Genomic DNA, 19,184 nt, shown 5'->3' on the forward strand with positions numbered 1-19,184 from the left:
CCTCACTGAATGTATTGTTAAATTTAGCAGGCCTCTAGCCTCTACTGAATGCTGTAACGTCTGAAATGCACAGGAACGACTTCCCACTTTGCTGTAGCCTGCCTACCTAATGTCCCTACCAATGTATTTGTTGAATGTATTGATTTATGGCTTCCTTTATTCTCTGGCTATAAAAAGTTCATATAACCTCTTGCACTTTGGGACACATCATTCTGGGTAACTTGAATCTGTGTTCTTGGTCAGGGTCACTCTTTAGCTCAGAATAAGCTATTTCTTTTAAAGCAGAGTTTTTATTTTACATGAACAGTTTATTTACATATATGTGACAAGTGGAACACTTCCCTAAAAGTTCTAGCTCTAAATCACCTGTTTGGAGCCATGCTGCTTTCTTTGTGAATGCTGTTTGGTAAGTCTAAGTAGAGAGCTTCAGATTTGAGTGCCTCTTTAGCCACTGAGTGCCTCTTGGGACTGTAAATCAAGGGTTCAATTACTTATAAACAACTAAGACTTTTTTGTTACCTTTGTTTTTCACGTCTTCTTTTTTAACCTCTTTTTTTTCCCTCATTTTTGTTAGCATACGTTAATTGAATGGGGGAGAGAAAGTGAGGGGAATTCATTGTGACTGTTTTTTAATTCTCCCAGATTGATGATGATGCAAACCACTGAAATATGCTGACAGATGAATGCAGTCCATTTAGAAAACCAGAGGCTCACTAGCATTCAACATGTTTCTTGAGTAAACGTGAGCCAGCACTGAAAAAACAGCACACATAATCAAGTCCTCTTTACTCAGTTGCATTTATTTCCCGGCCAGTTGTCAGATTTGAAGAGTGGCTTTTAATTTAGTGGAAAGATAGACAAGTGGCCCCTTGGAAACCTTAGAGCGGCTGGCTTAATGAAAATGAACCTTGGCAGTCACACAGAACTTCAGAACTGACAAGAGCCCCCACTTGGTTTAATATTCAGCTGTTGCCTTGAGATTCTTCATAATTTTTGAACAAGAAAGCCCATATTCTTATTCTGAACTGAACCTCACATTTTATTTAATCAGTGACAGGACCAAAGATGGGAAGCTGCAGAGAAAATGATGAAAAATACCTAAATGTTAGGCACAGAGCTAAGAGCTTGGAACAGGACATTTCATTCAATGTTCTAATTCTAAGAGGATCAGAATCATCAATCCAAAGATGAAACAACCTAGGAGAAACTAAGGTGCTTGCTTCAGGTCATGAATCTAGTAATGGCACATCCACTTTTCAGAGTTTTGCACAGGGAAGAATTCCTTAATAACATTTCTCCATGGAAGAAATCAACTCCCCTTTGGTCATTTTTATTGGTGCTTCAAGCATTAAATGACTTGGAGTGGGGAGAATAACTATCCTTTAAATATATTAGTAGGCATACAAATAAAATTTTTATGATCTAACATGTTGCTTTGTTTTGGAGTATTTTAGAGAAAAAAAAAATTTAAGTTCTATAAGTCCCTCCCCCTGACTTTAATTAATAGACTGTAATGTAGCATAAATTTTGGAAATAAAAATCTCAAACTTGGATCATAGTTGTATATTTAAGTGCCAAATGAGGAAAACAATTTAGAGGTAGGATAAATATGGTTAATTAAATAAAATTATGCATGAAATAATATTCATGGGAGGGAAAGGTTTGCAGAGCGTGGCTAGAGGGGACATCAAAGTGTGGTGGCACACACTTACAGTTCCAACTACTTGCAAGAGTGAAGTGTGAGGATCCCTAAGCCCTGTAGGATGAGGCTAGTATGGGCAACATAGTAAGACCATGTCTCTAAAAAAAAGGGGACATTCTGAACTTATACACATTAAAAATAATAAGCATTGACATTCATTTCAGTGAAGTGTGGGTCATGAGTGTCAGTGACTGCTTCTCTCCTTCTAGCCAAATTGGGCATGAATGGTTGAAAGGAAGAACCCTAGATAAAGGCTTTGACATGAAGAACATGAGGGCATTTGTGAATGTCTGTATTTTATATTGGTGGGTGGATAAGTAGGTAGGGGTTGACTATACATTCAAAGAAACAATTTGAATTGGCAAAAGCACAAAGAGCTTGGTTTTGTAAGATTTTCGGGCTAGTGCAGTGGTTCTCAACTAAAGATGATTGTCTTCCCTAGGAGATGTCTAACAATGTCTAGAGACTTTTTTGATGGTTATATCTGGAGGATTGGAGTTCTGTGCTACTTGCATCTATTAAGTGGAATGCAGGAATGTTGCTGAACATTTTAAAATACAAAGGACAGCCCTTCGCCCCAAAGAATTATTCAGCCCAAATTGTCAACTGGGCCAAGGCTGGGACCCTAGCCGTGTCTACACTGTCTTGCTTCTAGCTACCCGCTTCAGATTAGGCTCTCTGAATCTGAAGAATTGGCCTTCAGTTATGTACTTCTAATTAGAAACTGGTGTTTTCTTAATTTTATTTTGTCATATATAGGACATTTTTAAAGAAAGGAGGATATAAGAAGGAAACAAGTATTATTTAGTTGCTTTCCACCATGTAAATTTGAATCCTTTGACTTACAAAAACATTTTTGGCTAGAAAAGAGATTTAAGAAAAATACCCACTTTTTTATGGAGCTTGTGAGTTGCTCAGTGGGTGAAAGCATACGAAGTCCAAACCAGGAAACACAAAAGGCTTTGGATAATTGAAGGCAACTTATAATTATGCTATGCAGGGTGTTGTACAACATACATGTCATGCAGTATTTACTTAATAACTTTCAGCCCAGGATCTCAAACCCTTTTCATAAAGACTTGAGTTGTCATAAAGAAAGCCTTTCCCTCTTTTTCTTTTTTAAATCTCTCTCTCCTTCTTCACACTGGCCCCAATCATCACATTGTACAATTTAGATGCAGTTTTCAGTTTCAAGCTTTCTTTATATAACCTGAAAATATTTGCTGCATACCATGTGTTTGGGGTCAAGGAAGGGTGTAAGAAGCTGGAGGTTTTTTTTTTTGACAGTCAGCCACTTCTTGCTTTGACCTTTCCTTGAGGTTTTAATGAAGTCTGGTGAAAAGCCTGCATAGTCATTTTAGTAATGACATCTTTAATGTTGCTTAACAAAGTATATGCTCCATGGACCTAGCCTTGTCATTTTCTGTGGAGAAGGGTAGGGACCAATGCAATCATTATACAAATGATTTGGTTCTAATTTGTAAATAAAATTATCAAGATTTAGTCATTGAGAGAAAGAGAACTACTTGATGTCATATAGAAAGTATAAGCAGATTGACATACAACAGGTATACTGTGTTAATTTTAATGCTTATTTTAAAAAAAAATCTCCTTTCTGATGGCAGAAGTAATACATGATTATTACAGAGAATTTGGAAAATATGAAAAGAGGTAAGAAGAAAATGGAAATCATCTGTAATAATCCATAATCATAGTACCCAAAGATAGCCATGCTTTAGTAGACTTTCCATGAAGCATAGCTTTAAGAAATTTCTTGTTTTATTTCACAAATAAATTTCATAATTTGTGCCTCTGTGTGTGTGTGTGTGTGTGTGTGTGTGTGTGTGTGCGCGCGTGTTTGCTAATCCTGGAGGTTGAACTCAGGCATCATGCTTGCTAGGCAGGTGCTCTACTATTTGAGTCATACCCCTAGCTTTAAGTTATTTTTGGGATAGGGTCTACTGGTTTTGCCTAGGTGAGCCTAAACAGGGATCCTCCTATTTATGCTTCCTGTGTACCTGGGATGATAGGCACATGCCACCAAACCCAGCACTATTGGTTGAGTTGAGGGTCTCACTAACTGTCCCCAGGCGTTGAATTGTGATCCTCCAGATCTCCATCTCCCAGAGTAGCTAGATTACAAGCCAACACAACAGCTTTTTGTTATTGTTGTGTTATATTTGTTTGTTTGTGTTTGTTTTGAGACAGGATCTTGCTATATAGCCCACCCTAGCCTGGAACTTACCATCCTTCTACCTCAGCAGCCCAAGTTCTAGGATTACAGGGATGTGCTATCATGCCCAACTTGTGTATCTGTTTCTTTATCAAACCATGAAAACCATTATGGGATATGTTGCCTAAATAAACAAAACAAGGAAACTTTTATCCATTTACTTGTTTTCAATGCTAGTGTGAAGGAAATAAGATATTCTTGGCATCATCTTGGAAATGTGAATAATTTTAACTCAATCAATAATATTATCCTTATTTCATATTAATATAAACTCTATAAAGGAAAAGTGTATTTATAGATCTTATTTCCTAAAGTTGATTCAAAGATTTCATTGAAGTGCATATTAATCCTAAAAGTACTGCTTGTGTCTGCTTAAAGAAAAGGTTTTCTTCCAAATCAATGCTTAAAAGATTACAAGGAAAAGGGTGTAAATATAAAGTATAATTCCCACTCTATTCTGAGGTGGCCACAATTAATAGAATTTGATACTGTGTCTTCAGCATCATTTTTTTCCAAGAGCACAAAAATCTACTGCGTTCTATTTTCCCCCCAGCAGTAGGGATTGAACACAGAGCCTTACACAGGCAAAAACAACACTACCACTGCACCACACACTTAGCCCCAACAGCACTCTTTTTAAAGGCTGAACTGTTTCACCACTTCCAAGCTAATTGACATTTATGTCTAAATTTTGGTTGTCAGTGGTGATGCTGCTGCAAACATGCTTGATCCTGTATCTTTGTGCCCTTCGTCAAGAGTTTTATCTCACCCTTCCTTAGGACAAGTCTAAACTTTTAAAATTCTTAAAGAATGTTATCTTTTTCTTTTAAATTAATAAAAGCCACACTGAACCACATTATGTCTGTTCTATCTCCTAATGTTATCCTAGTTTTCTGTACCTGTCTTGGCACCTTCCCCATCCAGGCTACATACACAGTCATCTCTGACTGCCCTTCCAATATGTCTGTCTGTCCCTTACAAACTGTGTTCCCTACGCCCACAATGGTCTTTTCATGACCTCATACATAATTCCATTTCCTACTTAGAGTCCTTCAAAGATGTTTTACAATCCCTGGAGTAAAATTCAAACCCCTTTCTTGCATGGTCTTCATGCTCCCCTCTTGTCTCTGCTTCTTGTAACCCCTCTCCTCTTGTCTCTACTTCTTCTCATTGCCCTTGATCATCTGTCCCTGCAGCCCACACCAGACCTGTATTAATCCATTTTTCATTGCAATAATAAAAGACCCAAGACAAGCTAATTATGGAGAAAAGTTTGTGCACCTTATAATTTTGGAGGCTGAAAGTCCAAACAGCCCAGCACCAGTTTTGGTGAGGCTTCTCCCCACTTGGCTACACAACCTCATGACAGATGGCAATGGTAGGAGATCATGTGGGAGCTAAAGGAAGTCAGAGAGGTTGGTGGGGCCAGGCTCGGGCTTTTATACAACCTTTCATGAGAACTGACCAGGATCCTATGAGAAATACCCTAATCCTTTTCAAGGGCATGACTCCACTGACCAAAGTACCTCCTTCTATGCCTTACCTCTTAAAAGTCCACACCATGGCCCAACACCACCACCCCAGGGATCAAGCCCCCAACACATGAGCCTTGGATGGAGAATTCACATCCAAACCATAAAAAACCCCATTCCTGTTCTGGGCACATGTATTAGCCTGCAGACAGCAAACTGTAGAACCAGGAGCACCTCTGGAATAGTTTTATTTTGAACTGAAAGGCCTGAGAACCAGGAGATCAGATGCTATGAGTCCTAGTTCAAGTCTAAAACGTCAGGAAAAGACCAATGTCCCCTGCTCAAAGACAGGCAGAGAACTAATTTCCCCTTACTTAGCCTTTCTGTTTTACGGATTGCATGATGCTAACTCATATTGGAGAAAGCAATATGCTTTTTTCTGCCTGCTGATTCAAACCAGCAGAAGCACCGTCAAAGACACGCCCAGAATAATGCTTAACCAAATATCTGGGTTCCCCATGGCCCTGTCAAGTTGACACATAAATTAACCATCAGAGGACAATTTCCTGCCTCCAAACCATTCTATAGTTTCACAAGATTGGCTTGTTCTCTTTTTAAATTCTCTAATTAAATGTCAACACCTCAGGCTGACCTTTCCAAATGGTGATTTCTCAGAAGGCCTCTCCTGTTACCACATTCTTTCACATCTTACTGAGTTTCATGTATAACATTTACCCCAAAATGTAACTATGTTGTTTATTTACTATTTACTTGTTTTTAATCTCTCTCCCATTAGAATATAATTGTTTTAAGGTGGGGGCTTTTTATGCTTTGTACTTTATTAGAACCCACAAACAATATGTGTGCAATAAGTAAACAGTATTACTTCAGCATCAGTGAAAGAGATACCTGGATAATGTTAGAATTTTCAAAGTCCTCTCTAGACAAACCTTCCTTAAAAGAGAATTACAAACAATTTGTAACTAAGTCCTGCTTCAGGAAGTGAGTTTAATTTGTCCCCTTTTGCAGGTGGCCTAGATATAGAAACTTGCTGCCAAAGAATAGAGTCTGGAAAGAGAGGAGTAGTAGATTTACAGTGAAGAAACCTGCAATCACCATATATGCCTAATGGTCATACGAATGCTATGTACCTTGATAGGAAGCACTAAGTAGGGCACAGCACCATTCTGTGGAATTAGGGCTCTAAATGCCTATCTTCAATAGAATCAAAGAAAGATCAAGAAAACCCAAATTGAGAGACATTCTACAAACTAACCAATATTCATCAACAGTCAAGGTCATTAAAGATAAGTCCAAGAAACTGCCATGGATTAAAAGAAATGAAGAAGACATGACAACTTAATGCAACATGACCCTGTGGATTGTACTCTGGAATAGACAGAAGATGCTAACAGAACCAAAAAATCTTAATAAAATTTCAGTGTTGCATCAGTGCTGATTTCTTAGTTTGAACTCTGATAGTGTAAGATTTTAATCAAAGTGGAAATTATTGAGTGGTTTTTTTGAAACTCTAAGAGTTTTGCAATATTTACGTAAACATAAATTTATTCCAAAATAAAAGTTTACTTTTGAAAAACAGGTAATCACAAACTAGAATCTAAGTAAACCACAATATCTTTTAAATCTTTACAAATAAAAAAAATTAAAAGCCTCTCCTAGCGAATCATTCATATGCTACTAATAATATTCAAAAACACGATGAAAATTTGGCCTTTTTTAGGTTAGTCATATACTCAGAAATTGATTAGCTACTATTTTTTGGACTATGTTTAAAGCTTTTTAAGCCTCCTAGGTCTCAATTATTTTTTCTTGTTTCCATTACCTTACTTTAAAAATCATTAAAAGATACTCTCGCTACAGTTAATGTCCATCTAAAGTTTATAGCTAAAGGATTTTGTTTTAACACTAAACAAAAAATTGTTGCTGTTGAAATCACTTATTAAAAAAGTTTCTACATGGCATGATTCCCATGTGCCTAGAAGCTTCAGCTTGTTTGTTTGTTTGTTTCTAAAGTTTTTATTAGTGCATAATAGTTACACGTGGAGTTGCATTGTGACATTTCCATATACGCGTACAATGTACCCCAATTTGATTCATTGCCTTTGCTCATTTTTTTTCTTCTGCATTAAAGTCAGAAAGACAAGAAATTAATGGCATTAAGTACTTGAAGTCAGAATTGCTAAATCTATCCATACACGGTGCTGGAAATCAAATGCTACCAATAAATTCTACCAATATGTAAAATAGCTCCTTCTAGAAGGTAATAACTACTGAAGAATAAGAATAGTTTGTTCTTAGGCTGGAGGAGGCTTAAGTGATAGTGTGCCTCCCTAGCAAGCATGAGACCCTGAGTTCAACCTCCAATACTGCCTCTCTGCCAAAAAAGAGCAGTTTGCTCTTTTTGTTATTACTCAATTGGAAAATACCCTCCGCTATGTTCACTTGTGTGATACAAATTAATAATCTACTGTAAAAATATCTTGGTTTTGTATTTATTTGGAAATACCTGGCAAATTAATATTGAAGACATTAAAAATATACTGTATTGATTTACTTTGTTTTAATCATCATGGAACTGAAGCACTATCCCAGATTGGAGGAGATAAAAATGTAGCAAACAAATGAAAGGTAAGATCCCAGATCAGATCCTGGGACAAGGACAAGAAGCATGGCTCAAGTGGCATAGCATCTGCCTAGCAAGCACAAAGCCCTGAGTTCAAACCCCAATACTACACAGACATAGACACACAGACACACAGACACACACACAAATCCTGAGACAGAAAAAAAGGGTATTAGGAGAAAAATTTCAATGAAACATGAAGAAGATGTATAGTTCATAATTTTGTACAAATGTTATCTCTTTGCTTTGATCATTATACTATGGTTATTTTAAAATGTTAACATTAGGAGAACAGTAAAGAGTAGATAACAACTTCTGATCTACTTAGCCATTTTTTGCTACTTCTGTAAGTTTAGAAGTATTTCAAAAGAATAAAAATTGCATTGGAAAATTCCTCAGGAAGTTGTTACTTCAGACTGAGACATAAAATTTCTCAATATTTCCAATAGAGCCAGTTTTCCTCCAGCTTTGAAACAGAATACTGTTTCTTCAGTTGAGCAGCAGATAAAGTGCAGTGCTTGACTTGTGCTTCTGGTATTTTCTACAAAAATTTGTATTTCAAAATGCTAGAATTGTACTCTGTACATGGAGACAAACTGAAAGATTCACATTTCTCATTAATATTTATGTCAGATTATTTGCTAATTGAGTACAACATTGGTCCAAATTGCCTAAGTAGTTTAAAATTGGAGGATTTTTTTCTTTTTGTATTTTTTTCTTTCATGTCAAGTGCATGTAGCTGAATTTGAGTAGTCAAATGTAGACATACTAGCACTGTTATCCAATGGACGAAATAAAGTGACAATCACTAAATGAGGTCTTTGGGTGGTTCCGCATTATATCCTGTTTAATGTATCACATGCTTGTCCTATCTCTAGTCTGACCCATAACCCAGAAGGCAAATATCCCATTTCCTAACAGATGAGCAATGAAGGCTCAGAAAAATTAAGAAACTGGACTGATTATATGTTTCAAATTGTCTCTAAATGTGTATTTGTACACATACGCAATGGTACACCTATGCCACAACAAATTCTACCCTCAGTGAATTGTGTCATAGAAATTTCAACATATAAGTCTTTTAATGTACTTGAAAAAAATCTTAATTTTAATATAAAATGTGATGTTCTAGTAGGAAAGTCTGATATAATTATATTTCCTTCAAAATATATAAATACATAAGAAAATGCAATCTGGTCATTAATTAAATTATTAGGTTCTATTAATAAATTACAAGCTATGTTAAACAAGTAAGTTACCTATTCTTTCAATACGTTATCTTACCAGGATCCTAAGGACCTTTTAGTATTGTATACTATTGCAGTACAGTAAGTATGTTTTTTCAAAGCCAGAAAAAAAATACCAAAGATGTAAAAGAAGTAATTCTTCATGTTTACTTTTAAAAGTGTACTTCCTTGGCTCTTTATTTATCACTCAGAACTATAGTGAAAAATTTATGGCTAATCTCCTTGGCTGAAAGCAGAGATAAATAATTACCTTTACTCTGACTGCATTGAATGTTCCTAATAAAAATTTTAATTATGGACTTTGGATACGAGAAATATTTTCCAGTTGTGCTTTTATTCCACAATACAGATACTGTATAATTGGACTGGGAGACAAAGATCATTTACCTGATAAAGAGTGTAAGAAAATTTTGTGGTTATTGTTGCTTTTACCTTACAATTAAAAGTGACATAATTAGATACTTCAGCACCCTGTTATAAGATACAGGTTTAAACCTATCCCTTACATCATGAAACCAACAAGTTCTGTGTGCTCCAGCAACTCTTCTTGGCGACGCTGAAGTGTGTGGTTCTGAGATCCAGTTTTCGTGAGCAGAAACATTCTCTCAAAACTCTCCCCCAAAACTCCACAAACCATTATTACCTACTTAAGTTCCTGATTGTAAGAATCACCAGGTTACCAGTTAAAAGTGTTTTTATAGGCATCTCATCTAGAAATTCTGACATAACAGATTGCCCAGCAGGGACTGGGCATCTGAATTTTATTTAACATTGCCTTTTAATTTTATTGCAGTGCTAGGGATGGAACCTCATGTATGGTAGGCAAGTACTCTACCATTCAGCTACATCCTCAGCCTGAAACTTTGAATTTTAGACAAATGCCACATAGGCATATTTGAGACACATTGATTTCTAATTTTTAAAGACAAAATAAAGCATGTGTTATCCTGTGAAGTATTATTAAGTCACTGGAAAGAGGGTGATCTTTGCTATTAGACAGTCATGAGTTTTCCCCATTGACAAATTATTTAACCTGTCCTTCAGTATCTGTTTCAAAAGATGATAATAATACCTAGCTTTGAAATTTATTGTAAGAAGTAGATATGAGAGATCTAGGCTTTTTCCTCACAAAGTGTGGTCTTGAAATCAGCAGCTAGCAATCACTGAAAACTTTTTAAAGGTGCAGAATCTCAGAGCTTTTCCCAGACCTGGTGAATTGGAATGTGCTTGGTAAATGACCCCTGAATGAGTCACAAGCTCATGAAAGTTGGAGCAACATTGACCAAATCACTGAAAAAGTATTCAGGAAATGCTAGATTTTTTTCTTCTCATCATGATCCTTGTACCAATATTTCAGTTCAGCTGGGGCTCTGTATCTGTCTTCACCAAGTACTGTTGATTTGTCTGGTCAGTACACTTTGAGCTCTTGGACTGAGGATGGGATTCATAAATAAACAAGTGCATGGACTAGGGATCAGGCTCCTATGAAAGATAATTTGACAGAATTTCATTCTCAGGCTTTGCTCCTGCACTCTGCTGCAGGCATGAAGCTAACAACAAGCATTTTTCAATTTTTTTACAAATGATTTTGGAGGTAATTCTATTTGCTTCACTGAAAATTTCCTACAAAGCTTTTGTTGCCACTTAGAAATTGTTGCTAGCAAAGCAAGCCCGCAGCTAATAATTAAAACTGGTCACTGCTTGATTAAAAACTTAGAGAAGACTTCATAAAAAAGGCTTTGAGTTTTCCTTTTTTCATTTTAAGTCTCTAGAGTTTATTATTGAACCTTGAGGAGTCAGAAGAGAATTAGGTAGAACCTGTCTTACTGCATCAAAGACATTTTCAGTAATTGCCTGCATTAAGATGTGCTGTACAGTACATGTTAGTACATGACAAATGAAAATGAAGATTATATTTCAAACTTTGGGGGTGCACTCAGGGAACAATGGAAAAGGCTGGCTCCTACAGTTAACATTTTAGTTTGAATGCTTTTTATTAAAACAGCAAATAAATTTAGTTTTGTATTTTAAACTAAATAAGCTAATTTTCAGATGCTTTGATATTTTAGCCACAGAAAGAAAGGCTTTTTCCATGCCTGTGTTTCTTGCAGACTGTGATCCCAAACAGAATATTTGGAGATTGGTGTTTATAAATGTTCTATCACAGATGCATTCCTTTTTGATTTTGCCTTTAATTCTAGTTAAAGGAGGATAATCAAGCCTCTTCAGAGGTTTCTGTTTATATTCTATTCTACAACCATGTCTATTCCAATTTTTAGGGGTCTTGTACAAGGTGGAAAAGTCTGTTTTCTCTTAAGAACTTATGGTCCTTAAGATCTTGTGGAAAAAGGTATATTGAAAGAGTAAAACACCAAGTTGTGCATGCATAAAGTTCCATATAGTAGGTCTTTGTATTCACTGCCCACCCTTGGCAATATTGTGAAGGACAAGCTTATCTATTTCCCTTCTCCATTTCATTAAGATAGATTCAGCAGCACAAATAAGACGTACTTGGCACTGAAAAAATAAGAAGCTTCCTTCTCCACCCTCTTCTTTCTTGTGCTTGGATCAAACCCAGGGCTTCCTACTTGCTAGGCACTTACTCTATCCCTGAGAAGGTTCTTTCACTAAAAGCAGTGGTGATTAAAGAAAAGCCTTCAAGAAATGGACTTTATAGCTCTATAGAAAATAGGCTTTCTATTTAAATTCACGAAATAAATCATTGTTCCTGTTATGAGTTAAATTGTTCTCCTTCTCCCCAAAATGTCTATGTTGAAGTCTTAAGTCTCACTTTCTCAGAATGTGTGCAAAATATGTTTTGAAATCTTGCTCAGTTATATTAACAGACTTGGTTTAATGGCTGTGCTTCTATGACCCTTGTTTCTTTTATATTTAATTTTGAAATAATTTAGAACTCCTGAAAAGTTACAAAAATAGTTGCAGGAATTGTATATTCTTTCTCCAGATTCATCAATTCACACACACACACACACATACACACACACACATACACACACTATTTATTTTTTCTTAACTAGTAGGAATGGGGTTGGTGATCTTGTTCTTTACCCACTAATATTTCCACAGGTTTTTTGAAGTTCTATCACTTTTTTTGGCATGCAATTCGGTAGTCATAAACTTTTTAAATCTCAATCTTAAAATCAAGTTAAAATCTTTTCCTAGTCATAACTTTTTTCATATGCTATTGCTTTTCAACTATTTTTAGTCTGTGGGTTTTCTGTTTGATTTTTTTCCCAATTCCTCTTCTTTCCTCATAACTTTATTCCTCCAGTCTCCACCCCCTTACCTCTTCATTTCTAGTAAACAGGGACCATAAGTGAATCATAACTTTGCTCCCCATCATGGCCTCAAACCTACCCCAGAGAGCTCAGTTGTTATTTTTCAATCTCTTTAGTTTCTCCTTTACTAGTATTACAATAGACCACTGTCCATTTTATTACTTTTACTTTTTCTATTTACTTTTACTTTGAATTTAGTGTGGTTTGAGTAATTAAAAAGACGTACCACTAGCACCAACAATGCATGGAATATGGCTAATCATTCCAAACAATTACACTTCCTCTGTGTGCTTCTTTGTAGTCTACACAGGAATTTGCAGGGATCAGAAGACCTGAGTTTATCTTCCACTTCTGCTTTGTATCAGATGTATTCTTTGCCAATCACCTAATCTCTCCTCACTTTAGTAATCACATCTAAAATGATCCCCTATTTAAAGCCCTGCCTTGTCTATTCCAGGAATTCTTGTGCAGATAAAAGCATAAAGCATTTGTTAGCCATATCTGCTAGCACACACCTATATAACCCCAGAACCCTAGAAGCTAAAGCAGAAAGATAGTGAGTTTGAAGCTAGCCTGGCCAAATAGAAAGATCCCATCTCAAAAATAAGTTTTAAAGCATTTGTGAAAGGGCTTTATAAGAAATGTCAGAGTATTTAGAAACAGTAGATACTCAAGTATCCACAGTGAGGAAGGGATCACAGAGATTAGAGATTATCCAGTCCAACTGGGTTATTTTACAGATGTGGTAACTAAACCCCAGAAAGATTAAATAACTTGTTCAAAGTCACTGAACTGTTTGGCAGAGCCAGATTTCCGGGTTCCTAGGCCAGTGCATTTTTAGTCTCAGCAATCTGTCTTCCTAGACAGAGTCCACTTCTCAGGTTGCTCAAGTTTAATTCCCCACATCATGGTTTGATGTGAAAAGGCACAACCGCAAAAGCCAGCTGTGTAGAGTTTAAATAACTATACCAGTTAAAAAGAACTAGACAATTTAAAGAAATGCACAAGATTATAGATGGCCTAGAATTATATTTGACATTATTTGAAAGGTGTCAGAAAATCATTCTTCCCCACTGAAGTGCAGATTTTGTAAAGGGTCAACAACCAGGATCTAAATCAAAGGTCTGCAGATTAGCCCCTACTTCAAGGACAACAAATGTCCAATAAAAATGACCAAGAATCCTATCATTTTTCAACAGATTCATAAAATGTTAAAACAGTGTAACAGGTTTATAGTGGAGTAAAAAAGGTTGACAAGGATAGTGGGAACTCAAAAATCTAAAAGGGTGTTTGAATTGTTCTGATACTCAGATTTTCTCTGGGCAATCTACTTAATTCAAACTTTTTATTCAAGTAATTTATGTGATAAAGCATTACTGGGTTTGAATGAGAGAAAAAGCCTCTTATAATCTATAAAGTACAATTGTCTTAGGATGGTAGAATTTGGCAGGCCTGCAAATTTTCTGCCACTTCTACAACCAGAGTTAATCTACTGCCCTCAGAGAAGGTTTGAGTAACCAGATCTATGGTTTTATAGCTTATTTGTCGGTAATACATTTATAATTAAACTAAAAATCGAGTTCCAAGATAGCCTTATCTTAGTTTGTGCCCCTGACTAACTAATCATGTAAGTTTAAATGTGAGGATAAAGTGAATTTTAGGTTATAATGGACCTGTTTATAAATATCTGAGGAAATTTTTAAACAAAATTTGAAAGCTCGTGATTTTAAATCTGAACATCTGTATTTTCTTATTTAGCAACTTTTCTCCAACTATTTAAGTAGTACAATAATCCTTCGTGGATTGTTGATGTTACATTCCTTAGTAGAATTTGTTTGGCAAGACTACATCATTAAGGTCATGATCACAGAAAATATCCATACTTAGGAGCAAAGTGCATGCCATAAAAGTATTCTGTGTTTTTAACTCAGTAAATAAAACTAGAAGTCATTTGCTCTTGAAACAAACCAGATTTGTTGCTATTAAATATCTGCTCCAGTAGGTATTTACCTTTACCAATTATTCCTGAGTCACCTTTACCAATTATTCAGAAAAAATTGCTGTGGTTGGTTCTCACATTAGCATTCTGTCTGTAATTCTACTTACTGTTTTTGAACCAACCCTTCCTGCCTTTAAATTTACGACTCCATTTACTTATACTTTCCTGTTTCTTGCAAGTCTCAGCAAAGGCTTGCCTAACACCCATTCCAGAGAGGGTGGGGCAAAAACCAGCGCTCTCCAATGGTCATGTTTCCTTTGAGCTGAACAATGCTTCCATGAAGGGAACAGAATGTAGGCATATATTTTTATAAGGCAATCACTGCTTTTTTTTTTTTTTTTTTACTAAGTCTCAAAGTCCATGGCTTGATTCCCTCTCCAGATTCTACTAACTCAGAAATGGAACCAAGGAGGTAGAAGATGTTTTGATTCTCAACTTGATTTGCAAAGTTATTTTGAAGAGGAAAAGAAGCTTTAACTTGAGACCTCTTCCCTCCCACCTCCTTCACAGCCCTATCCACTGAGAATTGAATATAAATAGCCCTATGTGAACAGTCAACCTGACTTTTCCACTGAGTTTAGTAGCTGGTAAGAAGTTGGTTCTGAGGAAACAGGCCTGTTGGGGCCTGTGGGAGACTGAACAGATCTGCCAGTTCACTGATTAGAACCTGGAAGCTCAGTGCACCTACAATGCCCCAGGGAGGGTTTGCAGGAAGGATTCTGAAGGCTGGAACCTAGCACCATTAACCCTAGGTCACTTTTTGATTGTCAGGCTCTACTCCTCTCACTGTTTAAATAAATACTTGTTCTTGCCTTGAGGAAGAACAGAGAGGAGATGGAGAGACAGAGAGAAGAAAGCAAATGCAGTGCCTCTGGGAGAGGCAGAGCAGAATTCCTCTTTGTTATTAAGATGATAAAGAGCAAGAGTTTAAAACTTTCCCCTCCCCTATACCTATAATAGCTGGAAACAGAAATAGACACTAGTATTTTGCATGTGACTCCATCTTTTTATTTCTATTTTGTTCCATCAAACACTATTTATTTCACTATCCAGTTATGCTACAACTCAGCCAGAAGATAGTTTTTCAAGATTTAGAGTGAGGGGCTATCAGTCACTGTCTAATAAGTCCAAAGAATGTATGTTGAAAATGGTCAAGAAAGGTGCCTTTAAATTAACCTCTCTTAAATAGATAATGCTGAGTGTAAAGGTAAGTAGGTTTGCTTCAGATTCCTACCAGCAATATCTTGTCAATTGATTGATACATTTAGGGAAAAGTTCTCCATTTAAATTGCTATAGTCTCCCTAAAAGGATAAATCATAAAATCAAGCTAAAACAGAAAAAAAATAAATCAGTCATTTTTTGGTTCCACCAGGGATTATCAGTTGCTCCTGAGCCAGTTCTAGTCCTCAGATCTCTAATAACAGTATCTACCACAGGGGTTCAATAATGCAATATAGAACACTACAGAGAACCTCAAGTCATAACTGATCAGTACATGCCCTGGGAGAGAAGATGTAAGTATGGAGGTAAAGCATTGTTACAGTTTGGGGTTTGAAGTGTTCCCAAAAGGCTTATGTGTTAAAGACTTACTTACCAGCTTGTGGCCCTATTGGGAGGTGGTAGATCCTTTAGCAGTGGGGCTGAGTGGGAGGAAGTTAGGTCACTGGTGGCATGCCCTGGAAGGGGATATTGAAACTTTAGCTTCTTCTCTCTTTACTTCCTGGCCATTGTGAGATGAGCAGCTATTTTACCACCTGTGCCATCACCAGCCCAAAGAAACAGGGTCAAGAAAACATGGACTGAAATCTCTGAAGTAATAATAAACATTTCGTCTTTTAACTTGTTCATGTGAGGTATTTTTGTCACAGGGACAGAAGGGTGACTAACACAAGGAAATTTAAGATAATCAGTGGTCAGAGCAACAGCACAGAAGCAATTCTTGTACAGTCACCTTGATTTGGTAGAGATCAAAGTGGTTGACTATTGTCTTAGCCAAAACTTTTAACAGGAGGGCCAGGTGCCATTGACTAATGCTTGTAGTTACTCAGGAGGCAGAGATCAGGAGGACTGAAGTTTGAAGCCAAACCAGGTAAATAGTTCATGAGACACTATATCAAAAAAAAAAAAAATCACATAAAAGGGCTGGTGGAGTGCCTCAAGGTATAGGCCTCAAGTTCAAACCCCAGAACTGCCCCCCCCCAATTTTTTTAACATGAGGAAATGGGTTGTTTTTTTTTTTTTTTTGAAGACTAAGTCTTTCTAGACACTGAATAACTCAGCAAGAAAACGGGCAAAGTTTGAATAGATACTTCACAAAAGGTACACAAATGGCTAATAAGCACATGAAAGAGATGCCTAACATCATTGGCAATCTGGGGCGTATAATTCAAACCACAATGAGATATACAACCTACCTAAGAAAAGGCAAACATTTTTAAAAACTTAGCATGGCAAGTGAAAATAAGCAGGTAGAGCAACAGGAATTCTCTCTTTGTGGAAATGCAAAATGGTGCAATGTATTTGAAAGGCACTTTGGCAGTTTCTTTAAAGAGTTCAACGTATACCTACTTATAGCAAGCTTTCTTACAAGCTCTTGTTCTACTGACCTAACTGGGGGTGACTGGAGATGCAGAAAGGACAAAGGATAGAAGACAGACATGCAGAAAGTTGGGGCCAGGAGTGTTGGGCGCTTAGATGGAGATGCACAGCAGCCTTATTGCTTCTTTTCTTCTCTATTCTTTAAAACCTTGTTTCTTTTCTATTTTTTAAAGTCTCTTTCCTTAGACTTGCACTATCCCATGTTTTCTCTTTAGCTTTCTTAAAGTCTTGGCCCTCAGACTTGCACTGTCCTATGCTCTGTCTTAAAGTCTCGGTGCTCAGACTTGCAGACCAACAACAGCAGCCGCATTTAAAAACTGCATTAGCATAACTCTTAAAGTCTTGGTCCTTAGACTTGCACTGTCCCATGTTCTCTTTAGCTTTTCTTTAGCTTAGCTTTTATAAAGCCTATGTATAAAGTTCTTGGTGAAGAAAGCTGCTCTGGTGGAGACACACAACAGCCAGTGTCAGCGGCAGCCAATCAAAATCCCCCATTAAAAAACCCTCATCCAAAACCTCTTGTCCTCCAGAAAGTCTGTTATATCCAGTGGTAAACAAGGAGGTAGAGCAACAGTTCTCTGGGAGGGGTGTGACATTGTAACAAGAGAAACCTGCATTCTTACTTCTCTGAATGTAAACAACTTAGGAAAAGCAGCTGTGCTGCATTTTGCACTCTTCTGTGGCTGGGCCATGCCAAACTCAGCCTGTAGATCATTGAGCACAGTTGTGCTTATGACAAGGTCTCATAGGCTTCTCATAATCCACTCCCCACACCTAGGTACTTAGCCCAGAGAAGTAAGGGTTTGGGAGCATAGCTCAATGGTAGAATGTGTGTTTGGCATATGTGAGGGTCTGGGTTTGATTTCCAGTACCACACCAAAAAATGCTAATATATCCAAGAGATATGAGAGATTATTGGCAGCATAAAGACTTGCTTATCAATATATGAATAAACAAATTGTGCTATGTCTATATAGTAGAATATTATCCATAAACAAAAAAGGAACAAACTATTGCTATTTACCATTACTGCAACATGGTAGCTACTCATGGTAGCATGAGTAGCTGAGTGGAAAAAAAAGCTCCCCCCACAATGTAGGGCACACAGTCTCTATAATTCCATTTATATAGAAGCCCAGAAAATGTTAATTAGTCTGTAGTGACCCAAGCAGATCAGTGGTTTTCTGGGGAAGGGATTACAAACAGGGGGAGTTCACCAGGGGGCAAAAGAAACTGAAGCGAATGTTCATTTTGATCATGGTGTGTACATACGTTCAGAGTAAAAAAATTGAAGTCATCAAATGTGCATGATTTGATATATTTCAAAATAAAATTTAATAAAAGACATTGAAAAACCTAGCACATAAGAATCTTTTTGTTGGTTTTTTTTTTTTTGCTATTGTAGCTCAAGGGGTAGAGCACCTGTCTAGCAAACACAAGCCCTGAATTCAAGCCCTACTACTGAAAAAAAAAAAACAAAAACAAAAGCAACTGTTTTTATAGTCTTGGAACTCAGCTGGTTTAATTTATTTATTTACATGTTTAAAAAAATACTTAAGAATCTTTAGATGTAAATCCTTTCCTGCTCCTTTCTCAGGAGCAGAATCCTCATCACTTACCAAGGAATCTGTCTTTAGAAAATTGTATTGTGAACCTTAAACAACCTACAGTTAACTAAAACTATAGCTGTCAACTGATACTGTCAGATAAATACAGATTGTCAGATCTTGGTGGTAGAAGAGTTGTTTATTGAGCTACGTGGCTTAACCCAATACAGATGAGTTATCACATATCATTGTGTGAGAGCATGAATGTGGTTTTAGGAGGGTATAAAAAATCCTTAACTCAAAGAAGTGACATTAGTAGTCTTATTATCAGACTTGAAAACATGAGTAAATTATAAAATAGTGGTTTCAAGACTGAACAGTGCCAGAATGAGGGGAATGAAGGAGGAAAGTAGGGAGGGCAAGCCATGAGTCCTGACCCTGA

This window comes from Castor canadensis, chromosome 4 (genome assembly GCF_047511655.1).
Source record: "Castor canadensis chromosome 4, mCasCan1.hap1v2, whole genome shotgun sequence".
NCBI lineage: Eukaryota > Metazoa > Chordata > Mammalia > Rodentia > Castoridae > Castor > Castor canadensis.